At 42.8% G+C, this 20,490-nt stretch overlaps 1 pseudogene; it reads right to left on the minus strand.

Annotated features, from left to right (window-relative positions):
• Positions 1-431: 431 nt before the first annotated feature.
• Positions 432-550, minus strand: LOC143990801 (5S ribosomal RNA; annotated as a pseudogene).
• Positions 551-20,490: the final 19,940 nt, after the last annotated feature.

The raw sequence follows: 20,490 nt of genomic DNA on the forward strand, positions 1-20,490 counted from the left end.
TGTTTTCTGCCCAAGATAGGATATAATTCATCTTTCTCTGGGCTTCACAACTTCTTGTGCCTCCTTGGTGATTAATATAGGCCATTGCTGCAGCATTGTTGGATTGAATCCTGGCAGGACAATACTGTAAACTGAACGTTCAGGCTCTCAGGACCAAGAGCTCTGCCTGAATTTCTAAATTGTTAATGGGCAAGGCCATTTCTGAACTGGGCCACTTCTCTTGGACAGTTGCCTCTTCCAGGACTGTTCCCCAACCTAAACAAAAAAAGGTTGGCATATGCTACATAGTTAGTCAGGTTGAATAAAGACACAAGTCCATCCAGTTCAATCACAAAAAAAATGTTGTTACCACTTTCCGGGTAACTGTAGGAAGGATTTTCACCATAGTAGATTTTTGGATATTAACCATAAACTCAGGCTCCGGCGCACCCAGCCTACAGCACCTGGTATTTCTAGGTGGTGTCTCATCTGGGTACTAACCAGGCCCGACCCTGCTTAGCCTCCAAGATCAGACGAGATCAGGCACGATCAGGGTGATGTGGCCGTAGGCTTTGGAGTCAGACATATTGGGAATGTAGAGCTTGAACCCTTTGTTCCAAGCTGATAGGATACTGTTTTGCAGCAGTCTCAAATGAAACTGAGCATAAGGAACGGCCTTGAATGAAGCCACCATCTTTCCCAAAAACCTCATCTGGCTTTGACCACATAAATCAGTTCCTTTATGGCACTGATATTTGCCTGGGTTAAGAATACCCTTTTCTGAGTGTAACTATGATCGGACCCAAGTATTTTAGCCTTCTTCATGATTTTAAAGAAGATTTCTCCAAGGTTGAGAATCCGACCTAGATATTCCAGGTAGTTGAATGTGGTGACCATACTTTGGTCTAAGTGGGTTACAGACTGGTCTATCTAGAACAGATCGACTAGGTAAACCATAATTGTTATACCTTGGGCCCTTAATTTGGCTAGAAGAGGGGGCAGAACCTTTGTAGACACTTGAGGTGCAGTAGCTGGAGCGGAAATCAGAGCAACACACTGAAAATGAAGATTTTCCACCTTGAAAAGTAGATTTTACTAGTGAGTAAGGAAATAGACATATGGAGGTATGCATCTTTGATGTCGATTGATGCCAGAAGTTCTCCCCTTTAGGATGGCGATAACTGATTTGGATTGACTCCATATGAAAAAAAGAGTGGTTATATTCAGGAATTGAATTTCTATTTTTTAGATCCAGAATGTCCATTCAGATTTGGCACCGTAAAAAAAAAAGAGGTTTGAATCAAACCCCAACCTCTGTTCTTACATGGGGACCCCCATGATCACTTTTTTTCTTTTTCTCTGGATCCTAGAAACGTTTGATCTGAGAAAACGAGGAGACGGGAACTCTTGGCACTCCAGTTTCTACCATGGAGCTCTTGAGAAAGTCCCTCATTCGTCTTGACACTCATCCTGGCAGATCCTTGAGAACTACAGAAGAATTCTGAACCTGATGGTGGAAGCCGCCATGACTGCCTGGAGGCTGATGCCTCTGGCACAGAAGGAGCTTTAAAACAAAAATACATTTACTTATTTTCTTAAATGGCAAAAGGGGTACTTTCCACTAGAATTTCTTTGGATGTATTATTCAAAACATCCCCAAATAGCTGTTTCAAAAAGAAAGACTAGCCAGGAGCTTCTTACAAGGAGCTTAGCGAAGGGCGCAAGGCCTGAAGGATAGAATCTCTCATAGCAACTATTGCAAACATAAAGCTGCCTCCTGGGCTTGCTGAGCAGGATACCTTGAACACCTGTTTAAACTGGACTCTCAATGATTAAGCAATTACTGTCAGCGCAGGCTGAGACACTCAATCTTCCAGAGTAAAACAGTGTTTTTTTTCAATAGGAATTCAACCTTCTTATCCGTTGGATCCCTAAGCATATCAGCATTGTCTGCCAGACAAGTCAAACCTATAGCAGCATTAATTGCTGGTATACCCTACTTATTGAATTTCCTCCACCAAAGGATAAAGTGTGAAAACTTTTTAGGAGGCAAAAAATGCTTATCTGGGTGATCCTCTCAGATACAAAAAAGCTTTTCCAGCAATGAATGGACAGGAAAAGGCATGCACAGCTTGAGGAGGCTTTAGTGAACCCAAACACTCAGTTAAGGGTACAGAAATGTGGAGCGGTCATTCAGCAAGAAATTACACCATCAATCTTAAGATTGGAACAGCTGATTCTCCCGCATTTGACACCTCAGAAGAGGATTTATCCGCCTCATCATGGTCCCCTGAGGGAATTCGTCTTCTCCTGCCCCTAGTTCCTCAGTTTGAGGGTCCTGGGTAATGGAAGAGAACTGTCGCATTTCGACCCACACTGGGATTGTTTTTAAAGTTGCTAAACTTTTTTTTTTTTTTTTAATTATCAAAAATAAACAGGGGCTGCAGTGTTGAAAACAATTGCAAACATTTCATGTCCCTGATGCTTACTCTAACCAGCCACCCCCTCTCAGTGGGAGGATGCCATTTGTAGAGATGAGTAGGCTTCCCAGAGCTTGAGGGAGACCCTTTTAGCTCTTTTTTGGGGGTGTTTGAACCCCCCTTCTGACCTTAGCCCAATGGTGAGGTACTAACAGAAGAAATCGCATCCGCTGCTTGAGCAATAGTCCAGCTACTGCCGCTGCTAATAATGCTCAGCCTGATTCAAATAGTAAATGTGTCAAATAGGAAATGCCTGTATCACCAAAACCTCTTTCATGTTCTTCTTTGTTCTTATGTCTCTCTGACAATTTTGCAGCCAGCATAAATGTAGTTTTTCTCTTTTTTTTTTAAAACACACTCCCACGTTGGAGGACGCCAATATTGCGCTTTAGCCCACCCCTACCGTTCTTCTTTAAAAAAAAAAGTTTTTCCGCGCAAGCACGGGCCTCCAATCTCATGGGATTGGCTGAGTGAGGGAGGGATGGCGTGGAGGAGACCTGAAAGCCCCCACCGTGAAGGGGCGATGAAAGAAAACAGCATTGAAGATCATTTTTAGTTCTCCCTTATACTTAGCCTCTTGAAGAGGGGAAGAGTTCATATCAGGTGGGGGTGTCTGGAGGAAGCAAAAACCCCCGAACTTACCAGAGGTCTGCCTGCTAGCCGGAGGAAAAAAGTCTGCTTCTGTGACACAGCATGACTCTGAGCAAAGCATGAGGAGGTACATGTTCCATACAGCCCCTAGTGGTGACACTTAGGCATGACAACATTTACATAAGAAAATTTTAAAATTTTAAATTCCTTAGAAAAACTCCACTTACCTTTCCCGCCGCAGGGTTTTCTGTGGTAAAACCAACAGACCCAATCTTCACCCTTCACGGTGGGTTCCGTTAACAAACCTTCAGGAACCAGGGAACCCACAATCCTGGATCTGTAAAAAGCACCCTGCCAGTAAAAATGTATGGCCTTAATACCAAAAGTACTGGATCCCAGGTTCCAGCTCTCTAAAAAGAGAAGCGTAAAGCCCCGTACACACGAGAGGACTTATCTCCGACAGACCTCCAAAGGAGTTCCGCCGGAATTCCGACGGAGTTCTGGCGGACTTTTCGACCGAACGGACTTGGACACACACCATCACACCAAACTCCGACGGAGTCGAACGTGATGACGTACGACTGGATTCGAATAAGGAAGTTCATAGCCAGTAGCCAATAGCTGCCCTAGCGTCGGTTTTAGTCCGTCGGAGTAGCATACACACGAGCGGATTTTTCGACGGGGACTGGGTCCGGCGGAGTTCCGTCGGGAAAATTTGAAGCATGCTTCATTTCTAAAGTCCGTCAGACTTTGGCGAATCAAAAGGCCGTTGCAGCCCACACACGATCGGATAGTCTGACGGACTCAGTCCGTCGGAGTTTGGATGTCGAAAAGTCCGCTCGTGTGTACGGGGCTTTACAGGCAAAACCTTGTTTCTTTGTATATGAGGCCCGGGTACCATTCGATTCGGCCTAAAAGACACCTTGAATGGATCCAGCTGCATAGCTAGCCCAGCAAGGATTGCTCCAGAGGAGCTCAGCACAGCACATCTTTAGTCGTGACCAACACCTTTAGACACTGGCGAAAAAACTGAATAGTAGTGGGAGGTGTTATATAGGGAGGTAACCTCCTGTTTAGGGTGTGCCAGTGTCCAGCACCTGAAGGTGGACTATAACCCACATAGTAATTACTATGGCTCTGTGTCCCGTGATGTACGACTGAATGGGACTAAACAAGAGAAGTTCATTGATAGGGTTACTTACCCATTTATATTGTACCCATTCTGCCTCACTTTTATGTAATTTTTCTAACTTGTATTGAATTGTATCAGAATAGTATTGAAAAATAAATGAAAAATAAGGCAGAGAGGTCAGATTAAACACCACATCCCAGTTATTTCTTAAACATAAAGTAGGGAGGGAGGGGTAACAAACCCCAGGACTTTAAAGGTGTTTTGTATAGAAAAAAGTGTAAACCACAATTACATTGGTTATTTTATTACAAAGGTAAAAAACATGAGAACATTAGATCATCCATATCATAAAATGTATGTACCATAGAAAAGCACATATACAGACACTACCACTACTTTGAGTATCCATAGGAAGAAGCTGCCTATGGATGGTACCAAGTCAGCAAGTGACCATAATGTCTGGACAGGCTAGGTCTAAGGAGGTATGTCAGTGTATAAAGCTGCATTTGAAACAAAAAAGTACTATTTCCCTATTTTTGCTGGAGTGCCATGGTGGTCGAACACTAAGAAGACAGGTGTTTAGAACAGTATAGACCAGGGGTAGGCAACCTAGGGCCCTCCAGCTGTTGCAGAACTACAAGTCCCATCATGCCTCTGGGAGTAATTGTAACCGCCAGACATGCAATGCCTCATGGAAAATGTAGTTCCTCAACAGCTGCAGGGCCCCAGGTTGCCTACCCCTGGTATAGACAATCCATCTCAGTCATTCTGACTTTTCAAAGTACCCAAAGTGCAAAGGCCGGGCCCAGGCAATATTTATGAGCTTTTGGTGAGATCCTGTATGTGTTTATAGATTGAGAAGCCCTAACGCCTCTCTCCTTAAATCCTAGAACCCCCAATTGCTTCAGCAAATATTCTCTAGAAACAAATTAATAGCAAATAGCTTTACATGTTCATATTTCATTGCACTGAAAAAAAAAGGGGGCAGAATAAATGGTGGAGCTGGCGTCTCGCAGCATTTTTGGTCTATTAGCAGTTCAGTAGTCGTAGGACAGGCATATTAAACACCTTGGGCTACAAGCACGGTCGTCTCGGGTTACCGACTTGTAGCGGCAGATAATTACGGCATTATCCCCTTGGTTATGGCCAAGGGAAAGACCTGCGATAAAATCCCAGCGTGTTTAATGTGTTTCCTGAAAATTCTTTCTGCCTGGAAAAACTAACATTGTGTGTGTGTTTGGACCATAATAATGATTTTTACATTTTAAGGTTTGCAATTTCTTTGGAATTAAGGAAGGAAAAAGATATACCCACTGTAGCTAGTACCTTAATTAGGTAAGCAGAGAAGCATTATGTGTAAGTCAGCCATGGCGAGTAATGGCATTTTATTAAACTGAAATGCATTGTTTTAGTGGCATTATATTAAAGTTAAACATTTGGTTTAGAGTCATTACATTTCTGGGAGTTCATATATTACAATTCACAGTTTAAAGAAAGGCATCTGTGTGCCCCAGTGCAAACTATATAAATGAGCTCAAGCCCAACCATTTTATAGTACACAGTAGGTGTTTCACTGCCACAGGCACCATAATACCTGGGGTGTTTGACTGACAAGCGATATGCTACTTGGGGTGTTCTACTACTAGACACTCCATGTTACCTGAGTTGCTCTGCTACCATAGACACCACATTACCTGAGATAGGTAACATGGAGTGTGTGGCAGTAGACCAATCCCAGGTAACATGGTGTCTGTGGTAGCAGAGCACCTCAGCTAACTTGGAGTGTGTGGTAGTAAAACAATCTCGGGTAACATGAAGTGTGTGGTAGCAGAACACCTCAGGTAACATGGAGAATGTGCTAGTAGACCAATCTCAGGTAACGTGGTGTCTGTGGTAGCAGAGCACCTCAGGTAACATTAAGTGTGTGGTAGTAGACCAAAGGTGTTCTGCTACCACAGACACCACGTTACGTGAGATTGGTCTACTACCACACACTCCATGTTGCCAGAGGTACTCTGCAATCACACACTCCACGTTACCTGAGATTGGTCTACTACCACACACTCCATGTTACTTGAGGTGTTCTGCTACCACACACCCCATGTTACCTGAGTTTGTTCTACTACCACACACTCCATGTTACCTGAGGTGCCCTGCTAACACAGACACCATGTTACCTGCAATTGTTCTTCTACCACACACTCCATGTTACCTGAGGTGCTCTGCTAACACAGACACCACCTGAGTTACCTGAGTTTGTTCTACTACCACACACTCCATGTTACCTGAGGTGCTCTGCTATCACAGACACCATGTTACCTGAGCTTGTTCTAATACCACACACTCCATGTTACCTGTGAATGTTCTACTACCACACACTCCATGTTACCTGAGAATGTTCTACTCCACTTCTGGGAGGGATCACCACTGTTCCAAGTTTCCTCCATTTGTGGCTAATGGCTCTCAACATAAATCACTGGAGTCCCAAAGCCTTAGAAATGGCGTTATAACCCTTTCCAGACTGATACATGTCAGTTACTTTGTTTCTCATCTATTCTTGAAATTCTTTATATTGCGGCATGATGTGTGTGCTAGCCCGAGGCAAGGAAACTAAAGAAGGATTCTGAGGTGGTCCGGTGCCGCCTCCGGTAGTTGGAGAGGCCCAGTAACTTCGTAGCTATCCAGGGGAGGGCTCTTCAGAAGAAGGCCATGTACGGGTTGGCTTCTTAGCAAGAGCCTGGAAGGGCTGAAGTACCTAAGTGAATCCAGTCTCGTGGGTATCGCCAAACTGGCTCAAAGATCCAGGTATCACACGAGTGTTCCACAAGTTTTCGTTTCCTGCATGTTCTACAACACCGTCTGTGGCAGAGACATATTCCTGTAAGTTCTACAAACACTGTCTGTGGCAGAGACTTGTTCCTGAGTGAAGCATCTTGTTGGCTGCTAGGCCTTGTGATAGAGGGACTATACAACTTGAGTGAACATTCAGCTGTGAATGGCTATTCTCTGGATTTAGTCAAAGTAAGCAAGTCCTTCATTATTGACTTTGACACTAAGGCCTCTTTCACACTGATGTCCCGTTCAGGCCCGCCTGTCAGTTTTTCAGGCGGACCTGAACGGGTGCTCCATAGAGGTCTATGGAGCGTCGGATGTCAGCGGTGACATGTCCGCTGACATCCGACCCGCTCCGATCCGAAAAAGTGTAACGGAGGAAAAAGCTATTTTTCCATCCGTCTGCGGATCGGATCGGATGACGACGGGCACTGCGGTCCGTCGTCATCCGATCTCCCATAGGGGAGAGCGGCGCTGTGACAGGTCCGTCCCTGCGCAGTGTGCAGAGACGGAGCTGTCATCTCCCTGCTCAGCGGGGATCGGCGGAGTGATCCCCGCTGAGCAAACGGATATCCACGGGGCGGATCAGAACTGATCCGCCCCGTGTGAAAGGACCCTAAGAGTACCTGAACTTCCTTCCTAACCCACTGATCCTATTTTAAGAGACTGTTCGTTATCTAAGTTTTTTGCAATAAAAATCCCTTTATGCGGCTCTGTCGTCAGTCTCTAAAGTTACTGGGCCATCTACCACGGGAAACCCCTAGACACAGATCGAGGTGAAGAAGGTAACGGTAAGCCCAATCAAACCAGCAGCTCCTTTGGGGGTCAGTGCTACACGTTATTAAGGTGTTCAGCCACCACAGACATGTAACCTAAGGTGTTCTGTTAACACAAACACCATGCTAACACTGTGTTCTGCTGTCACAGATGTCATATTACCTGAGGTGTTCTGCTAACACACACAATGCTTCCTGAGGTTTTCTGCTACCATAGGTGCCTTTTACCTGAGATCTTTTGCTAGCACAGGCTCCTTGTTACCCAAGATATTCTTCTACCAAAGAAACTGTTACCTGCAGTGTTCTGTTACCACAGATGCCATGTTACTTGCAATGTTCTGCTACCATATATGTCATGTTCCCTGAGGTGTTTTGGTACTACAGCTGCCAGGTTACGTTAGATGTTTTGTTACTGCAGGCTCCATGTTACTTAAGGTATTCTGCTTATGCTGATACCATGTTACTTGTGGTGTCCTGCCACCAAAACACCATGTGACCTAAGGTGTTTTGCCACAACAGATGCCATGTTACTTGAGGTATTCTCCTTCCACAGATCATGTAATCTGAAGTATTTTGCTACAGCAAGCTCAATGTTGCCTGAGGAGTTCTGCTACCACAAATCCTATGTTACCTGTGGCATTCTTCTTCCAAAAACACCATGTTACTAGAAGTATTCTTCTATCACATATGTCATGTTTCCTGAAGTATTTTGCTACAGCAGGCTCAATGTTACCTGAGGTGTTCTACTACCACAGATGTCATGTTACTGGAGAATTGCTGCTACCACAGACTTCATGGTAACTGAGTTGTTCTACCAGCACAGGTGCCATGCTTCCTGAGTTACTTTACTACCACAAGCACCATGTTACCTGATACGTTTTTCTACTAGAGATCCTATCTAAACGAAGGTGTTTTACTGCCATAGGTGCAATGCTACCTGAAGTGTTCTGCTGTAATAGACACCATGGCAGTGTTCTGCTACAAATGCAATGTTACCTGAGGTGTTATGCTACCATAGATGCCATGCTACCTTGGGTGTTCTGCCAGAAGTGCCATGTTTCCTGTGGTGTTCTGTCACCACAGATGCCATATAGCTTAAAGTGTTCTGCTACCAATGATTCCAATCATTCCATGTAACTTGAGGTGTTCTGCTATCACAAGCACCATGTTAGCTAAGGTGCTTTGCCACCACAGACATCATGTTACCAGTTGTGCATTTTTCCACACTAAGGACCAATAGAAAAAAGACCTAGAACCCGGCTTGGCACATGAGTTGAGTTTTAGGTTAGTTGGTGTGGGTGAAGTGGGTGGGTGGGTGAAGTTTTTGTTGTTATTATTATTTATAGAGTTTGGCTTAAATGGATAAGCCTACAAACTTGTTCCTTGTCAAAAAAAATACTGAAACCACCAGATGAACATGACAGTCAAGCAAATAGCATTTTCATAAGCAGACTTGAAGCAATATCACCCTGAGTGTTTCAGTGCATCTCCTGAGGAATTCCTGCGATGTGGCAATGATTTGTTTGGCGCTGCAAGTGTCTATACCCATCTATAAACAATGCGTCTTCTTTAATATTTACACTCACCAGCCACTTTTTCAGGTACACCTTGCTAGTACCAGGTTGGACCCCATTTTTACCTTCAGAACTGTCTTAATTCTTGGTGGCATAGATTCAACAAGGCATTGGAAACATTTCTCAGAGATTTTGGTCCATATTGACATGATAGCATCATGCAGTCTCTGCAGATTTGTCAGTTGCATATTTATGATTCAAATCTCCCGTTCCTCCACATCCCAAAGGTGCTCAATTGGATCGAGATCTGGAGACTGTGGAGGCCATTGGCGTACAGGGAACTCATTGTCATGTTCAAGAAACCAGTTTGAGATGATTTGATCTTTGCGACATGGTGCATTGTCTCGCTGGAAGTAGCAATCAGAAGATGGGTACACTGTAGTCATAAAGGGATGGCCATGGTCAGCAACAGGGCTGTGGCATTGAAACGATGCTTAATTGGTACTAAGAAGCCCAACATGTGCCAAGAAAATATCCCCCACACCATTACACCACCACCAGCCTAGACCGTTGATACAAGGCAGGATGAATCTATCCTTTTATGGTGTTTAAAAATTCTGACCCTATCATCTGAATGTTCGCAGCTTAAATCGGGACTCATCAGACCAGGCACATTTTTCCAATCTGCTATTGTAAAATTTTGGTGAGCGTGTGCGTATTGTAGTTTCCTGTTCTTGGCTGACAGGAGTGGCGTCCAGTGTGGTCCTCTGTTGCTGTAATCCCGCGTACACACGACCGGACTTTTCGAGGGACTAGGTCCGGCGGTCTTTCCGACTGAGTTTTGGTGGAGTTCCGACGGACTTTCCGAATGAACGGACTTGGCCACACACAATCACACCAAAGTCCGACGGATTCGAACGTGATGATGTACAACTGGACTAGAATAAGGAACTTCATAGCCAGTAGCCAATAGCTGCCCTAGCGTCAGTTTTTGTCCGTCGGACTAGCATACACATGAATGGATTTCTCGCGCCGGCGGAGTTCCGGTGGAAAAATTTAAAACGTTCTATTTCTAAAGTCCGCCGGATTTTTGGCAAGCAAAGGTCCAATGGAGCCCACACAAGATCGAATTGTCCGATGGACTCGTTCCGTCAGACCTTTACTGTCAGAAAGTACGGTCGTGTGTACGCAGCATAACTCATCTGCTTCAAGGTTTGATTTGTTGTGCATTCAGAGATGGCATCCTGCACAACTTGGTTATAAGTTGAGTTTCTATCATCTCAAACCAGTCTGCCCGTTCTCCTCTGACATCAGCGAGGAATTTTTATCCACACAACTGCCGCACATTGGATATTTGTTTTCTTTTTCGGACCATTCTCTGTAAACCCTAGAGATGGTTGTGTGTGAAAATCCCAGTAGATCAGCAGTTTTTTAAATACTTAGACCAGCACGTCTGGCACCAACAACCATGCCACGTTCAAAGTCACTTAAATCTCCTTTCTTCCCCATTTTGATGTCATCCTTACCACGTCTAGATCTAAATGCATTGAATCGCTATCATGTGATTGGCTGATTAGCAATTTGTGTTATCAAGCAATTGAACAAGTGTACCTAATAATGTGGCTGGTGAGAGTGCATTTGAAATGTTCTGATCAGAAAGGGCCACTTGTGGGTTTTCGAAAAGGTTTACGATGAAGTCGTGATTTGCTGTGGATATAATAGGATTGAAGGAGACCACATAGAAACGTTAAAGAACATCAACTCACTATTTCCACAATTTATAGAAACAAAATAACTGAAACATGTTTTTCTTCACTTTATTTGTTGTTGTTATAGCGGAGAAGCTTGATAGGCTGACATAAAAAAAAAGTGCATTGGAAATATCTTCAGACGCAATCAGAGCTATGAATCTGATTAAGCCCTTGCAGAGCCAGCTATTAACTCATATCTGCATGCCTAAAAGTTCCTGAGATCCTTTAATCATTGTCTGCAGAGACTGATTATTAAGGAAAAACAGAGCTTGGCAACGCTATCACAGAACAATGTCCACGCCGCTGATCTGCTGCATTTCTACATGATGAGTATAACCTGAGGCTCTGGGCCGAGTCCTGGAATTCACAGATTGGAAATTAATAGATGGACAGATAAACATGTTACTGGCAACACTGGTACAGACAGATAGAGCAGGGAGATACACTATATTACCAAAAGTATTGGGACCCCTGCCTTTACACGCATATAAACTTAGTCCGTAGGGTTCAATATTCGGTTGGCCCACCCTTTGCAGGTATAACAGCTTCAACTCTTCTGGGAAGTCTGATGTAAGAGTGTGTCTATGGGAATGTTTGCTCATTCTTCCAGAAGTGCATTTGTAAGGTCGGGCACTAAAGTGGACGAGAAGGTCTGGCTCACAGTCTCTACTCGAATGAATGAATGAAATACTTGTATAGCGCACAATGCGAACTGAATCGCCTCTAGGCGATCCCAAAGGTTCTAATTCATCCCAAAGGTGTTCTATGGGGTTGAGGTTAGGACTCCATGTAGGCCTTCTCATCCACATCAGTGCCTGAACTCACAAATGCGTTTCTGGAAGAATAGTGAAGACACACTCAATATTGAACCGTATGGACTGGGATGCCATAAAAGTTCATGTGCGTGTAAAGGCAGGTGTCCCAATACTTTTGGTAATATAGTATAGAACTGACTAGCAGCCTGTAACCTCAATAACAAATAAATGTCCTGTGCTTATCACAATGCCACTGACATCTAAAATAGATACAGATTAATTTTCTTGCCTTTCAAAACCAGCACATTAAGGCCTCTTTCTTGCACACTGGATGTTTTTGCACATTTATATAGCTGTTATGTGTCCATGCACACATAAGCTGTTATCTACTGTTTTTGGCTGGGGTGTTTTTTTGGCTGTAAAAAAAAAACCCCAAAACTAGTGGGTTCTGAAAGGCGTTTTTCAGCTGTAAAAATGCTCTAACGTCAAAAAAAGCAGATAAACGCTCAAAAACACGGCTCATCAGCTCACCATTGAAAAGAAAAAAAAAAGCTGAAGAATGCTAAAAAACGCTATTGCAAAAACGTTGAAAACTCACTGCAAAACTACTGGCGTTTTTATAATGTTATTAAAACATCCAGTGTGCATGAGGCCTAAAAGTTAAAGTGTTAATTTATCCATTTTTTCCAAAAATAATTCATATGTATCCCAGAAGGCTGCAGGACCGTTCATAAAAGCGCAGTGCGGCTCATGTATGTACACTGGAAAGGCGGCTGTGAAGCTGTAAGCAGTATCAGCTGGCTGCCCACAGTTAACATGCCGGCGCCGGGGGGAGCCAAAGACTGGTGAAGAACCAGCTTGGATGAGGTTGGTGCCGAATCCCTGAACAAGTATTCATTAAAAGCCAGCAGCTACAGTTTTTGCCGGAATGATTGAAGCTTCTTTAACATCCACCAGACCAACTACAATAGCGCAAAAAGGCTGGATTTTAAATCCATGGAGCATCCTTGTATCTTCTAGAGGGTGATGCAGCAAACATTGCATCTACACCTTGCCAGGAACAGCAAGATTAAACTGAACATGCTGCACATACAGTTGTGCTCATAAGTTTACATACCCTGGCAGAATTTATGATTTCTTGGTAATTTTTCAGAGAATATGAATAACACAAAAACGTTTCCTTCACACATGGTTAGTGTTTGCCTGAAGCCATTTATTATCAGTCAACTGTGTTTACTCTTTTTAAATTATAATGGCAACAGAAACTACCCAAATTACCCTGATCAAAAGTTTACAAACCCCAGTTCTTAATACCGTGTATTGCCCCCCTTTAACATCAATGACAGCTTGAAGTCTTTTGTGGTATTTGTGGATGAGGCTCTTTATCTTCTCAGATGGTAAAGCTCTTAGCCAAAAACTGCACGTTTGAGATCTCCCCAGAGTAGCTCAATGATATTGAGGTCAGGAGACTGAGATGGCCACTCAGGAACTTTCACTTTATTCTGCTGTAGCCAATGACAGGTTGACTTGGCCTTGTGTTTTTTGATCATTATGTTGGAATGTCCAAATACGTCCCATGCGCAGCTTCCTGGCTGATGAATGCAAATGTTCCTCCAGTAATTTTTGATAACATACTGCATTCATCTTGCCATCAATTTTGACCAAATTTCCTGTATCTTTGTAGCTCACACATCCCCAAAACATCAGCGATCCACCTCCATGTTTCACAGTAGGAATGGTGTACCTTTCATCATAGGCCTTGTTGACTCCTCTCCAAATGTAGCGTTTATGGTTGTGGCCAAAAAGCTCAATTTTGGTCTCATCACTCCAAATGACTTTGTGCCAGAAGGTTTGAGCCTCATCTCTGTGCTGTTTGGCGTATTGTAAGCGAGATACTTTGTGGCATTTGAGTAGTAATGGCTTTCTTCTGGCGACCATGTAGCCCATCTTTCTTCAAGTGCCTCCTTATTGTGCATCATGAAACTATGACTCCTGTATTTTAACTGAAGTTATTTGTAGGTTTTTCCTTAAATCCCGAACAAATTTTCCTGGCAGTTATGGCTGAAATATTGAGTTGGTCTACCATGTTTGGTTTCAACAGAATCCCTCATTTTCCACTTATTGATTTTGAACACTGCTGATTGGCATTCTCAATTCCTTGGATATCTTTGTATATCCCTTTCCTGTTTTATACAGTTCAACTACCTTTTCCCGAAGATCCTTTGACAATTCTTTTGCTTTCCCCATGACTCAGAATCCAGAAACGTCAGTGCAGCACTGGATGAAAGATGCAAGGGTCTGCCAGGAGTCCAAAACCTCATTGACCTTTTATACACACACTAATTACAAGCAAACAGATCACAGGTGAGGATGGTTACCTTTAATAATTACTGTTATCAGGCCGAAATCCCCAGGGTATGTAAACTTTTGATCAAGGCCATTTGTATAGTTTCTGTTGCCATTATGATTTAAAAAGAGTAAACACAGTTGATTGATAATAAATGGCTTCAGCCAAAACACTAACCATGAGTGAAAGAAAAGTGTTTGTGTTATCATTCATAGTCTCTGAAAAATGGGCAAGAAATCATAAATTCTGCCAGGGTAAACTTATGAGCACAACTGTACCTTCAAAGACGAGGCGTGGCCGGTTGGATCCCACCTGTGACACTCAGCTGGCAAGATGGCTGATGGATGAGCTGCGTACAAGACAAATGGTCTCTGCACTTCCCCGGACAGCTCGTAAATGCTTTCGCTGCTCGTAAAGGATCTGAGAAGGATGCTTGCTTTGTATCTCCACCGGGGATATTCACACAATGGCCATCAGAATCCTCCAGAAACATTGTTACGAGCTGCAAATGTAAAAATGATCTCACAATCCAACAGGACGAGCCTGTTTTATCGGATTAGGGAAAACCTTTGACATGAACTTGAAAGAAGAACGTTTGGCTGCCCAGAGGTCCCCCGTGATAGTGTGGTACACAAGGACAGAACGATTCTAGCTGTAAAGGGTGAAAAAATACATAATAATGAAAGAAAAAGCTATAAAAGTACATTTAAAAAGCAATGATATTCCTTTAACCACTTCAGCTCCGGAAGGTTTACCCTTCTTCCTGACCAGGCCATTTTTTGCGATACAGCACTGCATTGCTTTAACTGACAGTTGCGCGGTTGTGCGACGCTGTACCCAAATAAAATGTATGTCCTTTTTTTCCCACTGATCAGCACCCGCTGTGTAAAATCACAGCGGAAGTGAGCCTCCGATGGCACGTGCTCGCGCCCAAAACCCGGAGGTGCAGAATCACATGTATCTATATATACATGATTCTGCACAGAGCGGCCGATCCTCTAGCAGTAAATCTGCTATTGAGTGGTCATAAAGCGGTTAAAGTGAACCTAGCATCAGAAATATTTTTTCATGTCAAGTCCATGCATGCTACAGGAATTTACACTTCGCTCGGAGATCACAGGGACCCCATCTGACAATGCCTGTATCTGATCTTTTCTCCAGAAGGATGGTGCTATCTTTGTTAAGCTATAATTGCTGGGCTGCATTCATGTCTAGCGCAGACCAGCTCGTCCTGCGGAATCTCACCTTGTGACTTGCTACAAAGTTACAATATTGCAGCCTGATCACTGGGTGAGAGGCGAGTGAGGAAATGGTTCCTCCTGCCTGCAGCAGACTGACGAAGTCAACTCAGCCTAGGCAAAATCACTGGACAATGACAGCTATTTAATAATGAAAGTAAAGATTTATTTTTAAACATTATACAGCTTCAGAAAAAGTTGTGTGTGTAGATTAAAGTGGCATTATCAATGATTGTGATATTTAGAGGTGGGGTATTTAAGGTGCAACTGACCACCAGTGATTAAAGTCATAAACTTGGGAGGCTTCCCAAGGTTCACATGTAGGATTCTGGTGACCCACACAGAGGAAGGAGAGTGCAGGTGTGGAAAAAGCCAGTCCAATCTCAATGCATGCAGTCAAGAAAGAACAAAACAACCAAATGTTGCCGCACACCAACTGAATGATCTAAAGCGGTAATGACACGTCAACACTAAGCAAACCTTTTTTTTTTCCACTTCTTATGCCCTTATTAGTACTCATCTGGCAGTTGTTTATTCCTTTGCTTTCACAGTGGCTCATGATGTATCTTTTTCTCCCTGCCACAATAAATCCCCACCTCCATAACTAAGCCCTGGGGTTGGGGTGAAACGCGCCAGTGGGCATGGACAGAGCCGGGGGTGAAGCCACTTTCATTTAGCATATACTCAGGCTTTGTTGGTGTGCAGCAACTGGGGTTTTGTTTTCTTCTTTCTTAACTGCACCAGTGATTGAAGGATTGATTTATTTGAAGGTAAAGAAATGAGGAGTAAATGTAAGCAAGCCCAACATTTTATTATTTTATCTTTTTTTCTTTATACATTACAGAAAAATTCATTGGTTGTTAACCGCTTGCCGACCGTATAACATACATATATGGCAGCAATGTGGCTCTCCTATGCAAGGTCACATAATAGGTACGTGATCTGTCACTTCCGGGTAAGGGGTGTACGTGCACCACCGGCAGCCTCCGAGTGTGGTGTGATTAAACACAGCAGATGCCGATCAGTGGGTGCTGGTGGTCATCCATCGGTGGGAATTCACACAAGACAGAGCCCTGCCTACTGTATGTAAGCAAGGAAGAGCCCTGTCCTATCAGTGGGGAAGTAATGGATTTTCTTTCCCCACAAAACAGGGAATAAAATCCATTACTTCCCTTAGTAAATGCACCACACACATTAAACCAAAACACTGGCTAGGCACACAGTTAACCCTTCGATCACCCTAGATGTTTAACCCCTTTTCCCAGCCAGTGTCATTAGTACAGTGACAGTGCATATTTTTAGTATTATATTATTATTATTTAGTATTATAGTATTTAGTACATTATATTTTTATGTACTCGTATTAGTGTCACTGGTTCCCAAAAACTGTCAGTTAGTGTCCGAATGTTCCCTGCATTCTTGCAATCCCACTATAAGTCGCTGATCGTTGCCATTAATAGTGTAAAAAAATAAATAAATTATTGATGAAAAATTCCAGTGTACTGTGTATTTCATAGTTTTTAGACGCTATAACTAGAGGTGCACCGAATGGAAATTTTGGTGCCAAAACTAAAAATGTAGGATGCACTTGGCTGAAAACCAAAAATTACAGTTTTAGAAATATATATATATATATATATATATATATATATATATATATATATATATATATTTACACACTTGTATTAGATTCGACTTTTTAATTAATATCATGAATTTAAATGAACATGAATTTAGTGTTGGCCATTATTGGCACCTTTAGCGCAAGAAAAGCTAAAAAAAAAACGTATCCCCTAAATTCTATGTCTTCACACTGGTCCATTGCGTATCGCCACAGCCTGACACCGATTTAAAATTTGACTGGTCTCTGCTGAACTGGCCGAATTTCGATCGGTCTATGGCCAGCTTAAGGCCCCATTCACATCTGTCAGTTTGAGATTGCAGGCAGAATCTCTGCGATTATGTCCGCGATTCCATATTGCACTACAATAGTGGCAAAACGCACCATGTGTGATTGGGTGGCATTCATTTTAATGGCACTTTAAACGCGGTGTGGTTTTGCTGCAATTGTCGTGTGATAAATCGCAAGGCAATTGCGACAAACCACGCTTGTTGCCCAAAAAAGGAACAGGAGCTTGTTTCCGGCAACAAGTTTTGCGCAATGCAATTTATCACGTTACGGTCACGAAAATAAAGAAGTGCCATTAAAAATGAATGGCACCTAAACAAGTGTGGTGCGTTTTTCCACTGTTGCAGTGCGATTTGGAATCGCAAGCAGAATTGCAGTGATTCTGCCTGTGATCCCATATCGTCAGATGTGAACAGGTTGGCTGCAGAAACCATTTACACTTTTAAAGTGAACCTGTACTTTTTCCATTCAGCACAGAGTGTAGAAAAATTCCATTAAAAAGAAATACAAGCGGAGTTGAACTTTAACCCCTTGCCTACCAGGCCAATTCTGACATTTCTCTCCTACATGTCAAAATCTTCATTTTTTTTGCAAGAAAATTACACATAACCCACAAAAATGATATATTTTTTTTAGCAGAGAATCTAGAGAATAAAATGGTGGTCTTTTTTTTTCTCGCATGGTATTTGCGCAGCAATTTTATAAACACTTTTTTTGGGAAAAAGTTTCATGCATTAAAAAAAAATCAAAACATTAAACTTAGCCCGATTTTCTTACATAATGTGAAATATGATATTATGCCACGTAAATAGCATAACATATCATGCTTCAAAATTGCACACGCATGTGGAATGGCACCAAACTTTGGTACTTAAAAATCCCCATAGGTGACGCTTTACATTTTTTTTACAGGTTACATGTTTTGAGATACAGAGGAGGTCCTGAGCTAGAATCATTGCTTTCGCTCTAACGTTTGCAACAATACCTCACATGTGTGGTTTGAACGTTGTTTACATTGTGGGCGCGACTTATGTATGCGTTTGCTTCTGCGAGCAAGCAGGCAGGGACAAGGGCGCTTTAAATTATTTCTTTTTTTATTGTTAATTTTACTTTTATTTTTCTAGTTTGATGCTTTCTTTTTACTTTTTTTGATCACTTTTATATCTATTACAGGCAGTCCCCGTGTTAGGAACGTCCGACTTGCGAACGACTCCTACTTACAAACGGGATGTCTCTGCCATTCTGCAAATTCGCGGCCACTTTTCAACATTGGAAAACATCATAAAACAGTGTCTGTGCATGTGCAGCTTCTTGACAGAACATTGGAAAACGGTGTCTCTGCCGTTCTGCGCATGCATGTCCAAACTTACGAACATTTTCGACTTAAGAATAAACCGGCAGTCCCTAACCCGTTCGTAACCCGGGGACTGCCTGTACAAGGAATTTAAAATTCCCCTGTAATAGGAATAGCGTGCGACAGGTCCTCTTTACAGCGAGATCTGGGGTCTCTAAATCTCCACATCTCACTCTAGGTTGGTAAGCCTGAAATAAAAAATAAATAAAAATACCCTTGGCTCCCTGCCAAGGTGGCAGCATTTTTTTCAACATTTTTCGTGCGTGACGCCATAACATCCCAAATGATCATAGAGATTCCGGGGACCATCTGGCCCACCGTAAATTTCCTATGGTCAATATCCGCCAATGGTAGGGGTAAGCCGCTAGAAGCACCACAGGTCTATAAGAATGATCAAGCCGCTATGATTGTTCTTATGGTGTATGGTGATCTTATGGCTCAAAAAAGATTCTATCTGAATGATGTCTGTAACTGCATTCATCATTCGGATATCACCGCTCAAATTCGACGACGTCATGACGTTGGGTGGGCAAGAAGTGGTTAAATAGGTGTGTGCTGTTCCCGGCACAGGTTCCTAATAAATAACAAACTTTTGGCTAAGCTTCCAGAACATTGTAAAGTGCGGAGTGTTCAACAAATACCAGATGTACCTTTTTGTTTCCCAAATACTCTTTAAATTAAGTCAAAAATGCAGTTTATGAGAGAAGACTGCAGGGCCACTGACCAATCACAGCAATGTCAGAAGGAATCACTGTCAATATACAGAAAAGTAAAAAGTTAGGAGCTTTGCATCTCTGGACAGAAACAGAATGTAGATCAGAGTAGAGATGTGACTTTGTTCTCATACTGATCCATGTATAACAATTACTATACAAAGATATGGACATTGTCAGACTCTGGTAGCTCGCCCTCTGTGTGTTGCATCCATAAGAGGGCGCCGTTCTATTCCTGAATTTATTTTACCAATCCAATCTAAATCTATTACTTAAAAGGAGAACTACAGACAAGGTAAAATGGCCAGGATCTTTTATAAACTCTCCATTTCATGTGCTTGGTGAGACTTTTTCTTTTTGTGAGATTATGCAAAGCATAATTAAAGAGGTCAGAAAATGAAGTCCTGCTAGATCACTTCAGGCTTCTTTTGCAGGTATAGCTACATGAAACATGAAAAGTAAGTGCCTATACTCTGTTACATCCAGTAATGCCACCCTGTCCCACCCTGCTCTGCATATGCTCAGTTGCTCTCTATTCTGTGCCTAAAATCAGAGCCTCTAGAGGCTGATCTACTATCAGCTTTATGATTTACTGTTGCTGAAGGGAGAAGAACGCAACAGGAATGACACAGACTGTACGGAGGGAACACAGATTAGGGAGAGAGAAAAGAAAAGCAGGGAGGTGAGAGGACAAATTCTGCTGCCAGGGAGTTATGCCCTGTACACACGGTCGGACTTTCCGATGACAAAATCCGTCAGATTTTTTCCGACGGATTTTGCCCCAAACTTGTCTTGCATACACACAGTCGCACAAAATTGTCGGAAAATCCGATCGTTCTGAACGCGGTGACGTAGAACACGTACGATGGAACTATAAATGGGCCAGTAGCTTTTGTCTTGTAATTTATTCTGAGCATGCGTGGCACTTTGTCTGTCCGAATTGTCTACACAATTAAAAAATTGGATTTTGTGGTCAGAAAATTTTAGTTCCAGCTCTCAAACTTTGTGTGTTGGAAATTCTGACAGAAAAAGTGAGATGGAGCCCACACACGATCAGATTTTCCGACAACACGATCCGATCGCACATTTTCCGTTGGAAAATCCGACCGTGTGTACAGG

This window comes from Lithobates pipiens, unplaced genomic scaffold (assembly GCF_037356315.1).
Source record: "Lithobates pipiens isolate NorthernLeopardFrog02 unplaced genomic scaffold, aLitPip1_a1.2 Scaffold_18, whole genome shotgun sequence".
NCBI classification, from domain to species: domain Eukaryota; kingdom Metazoa; phylum Chordata; class Amphibia; order Anura; family Ranidae; genus Lithobates; species Lithobates pipiens.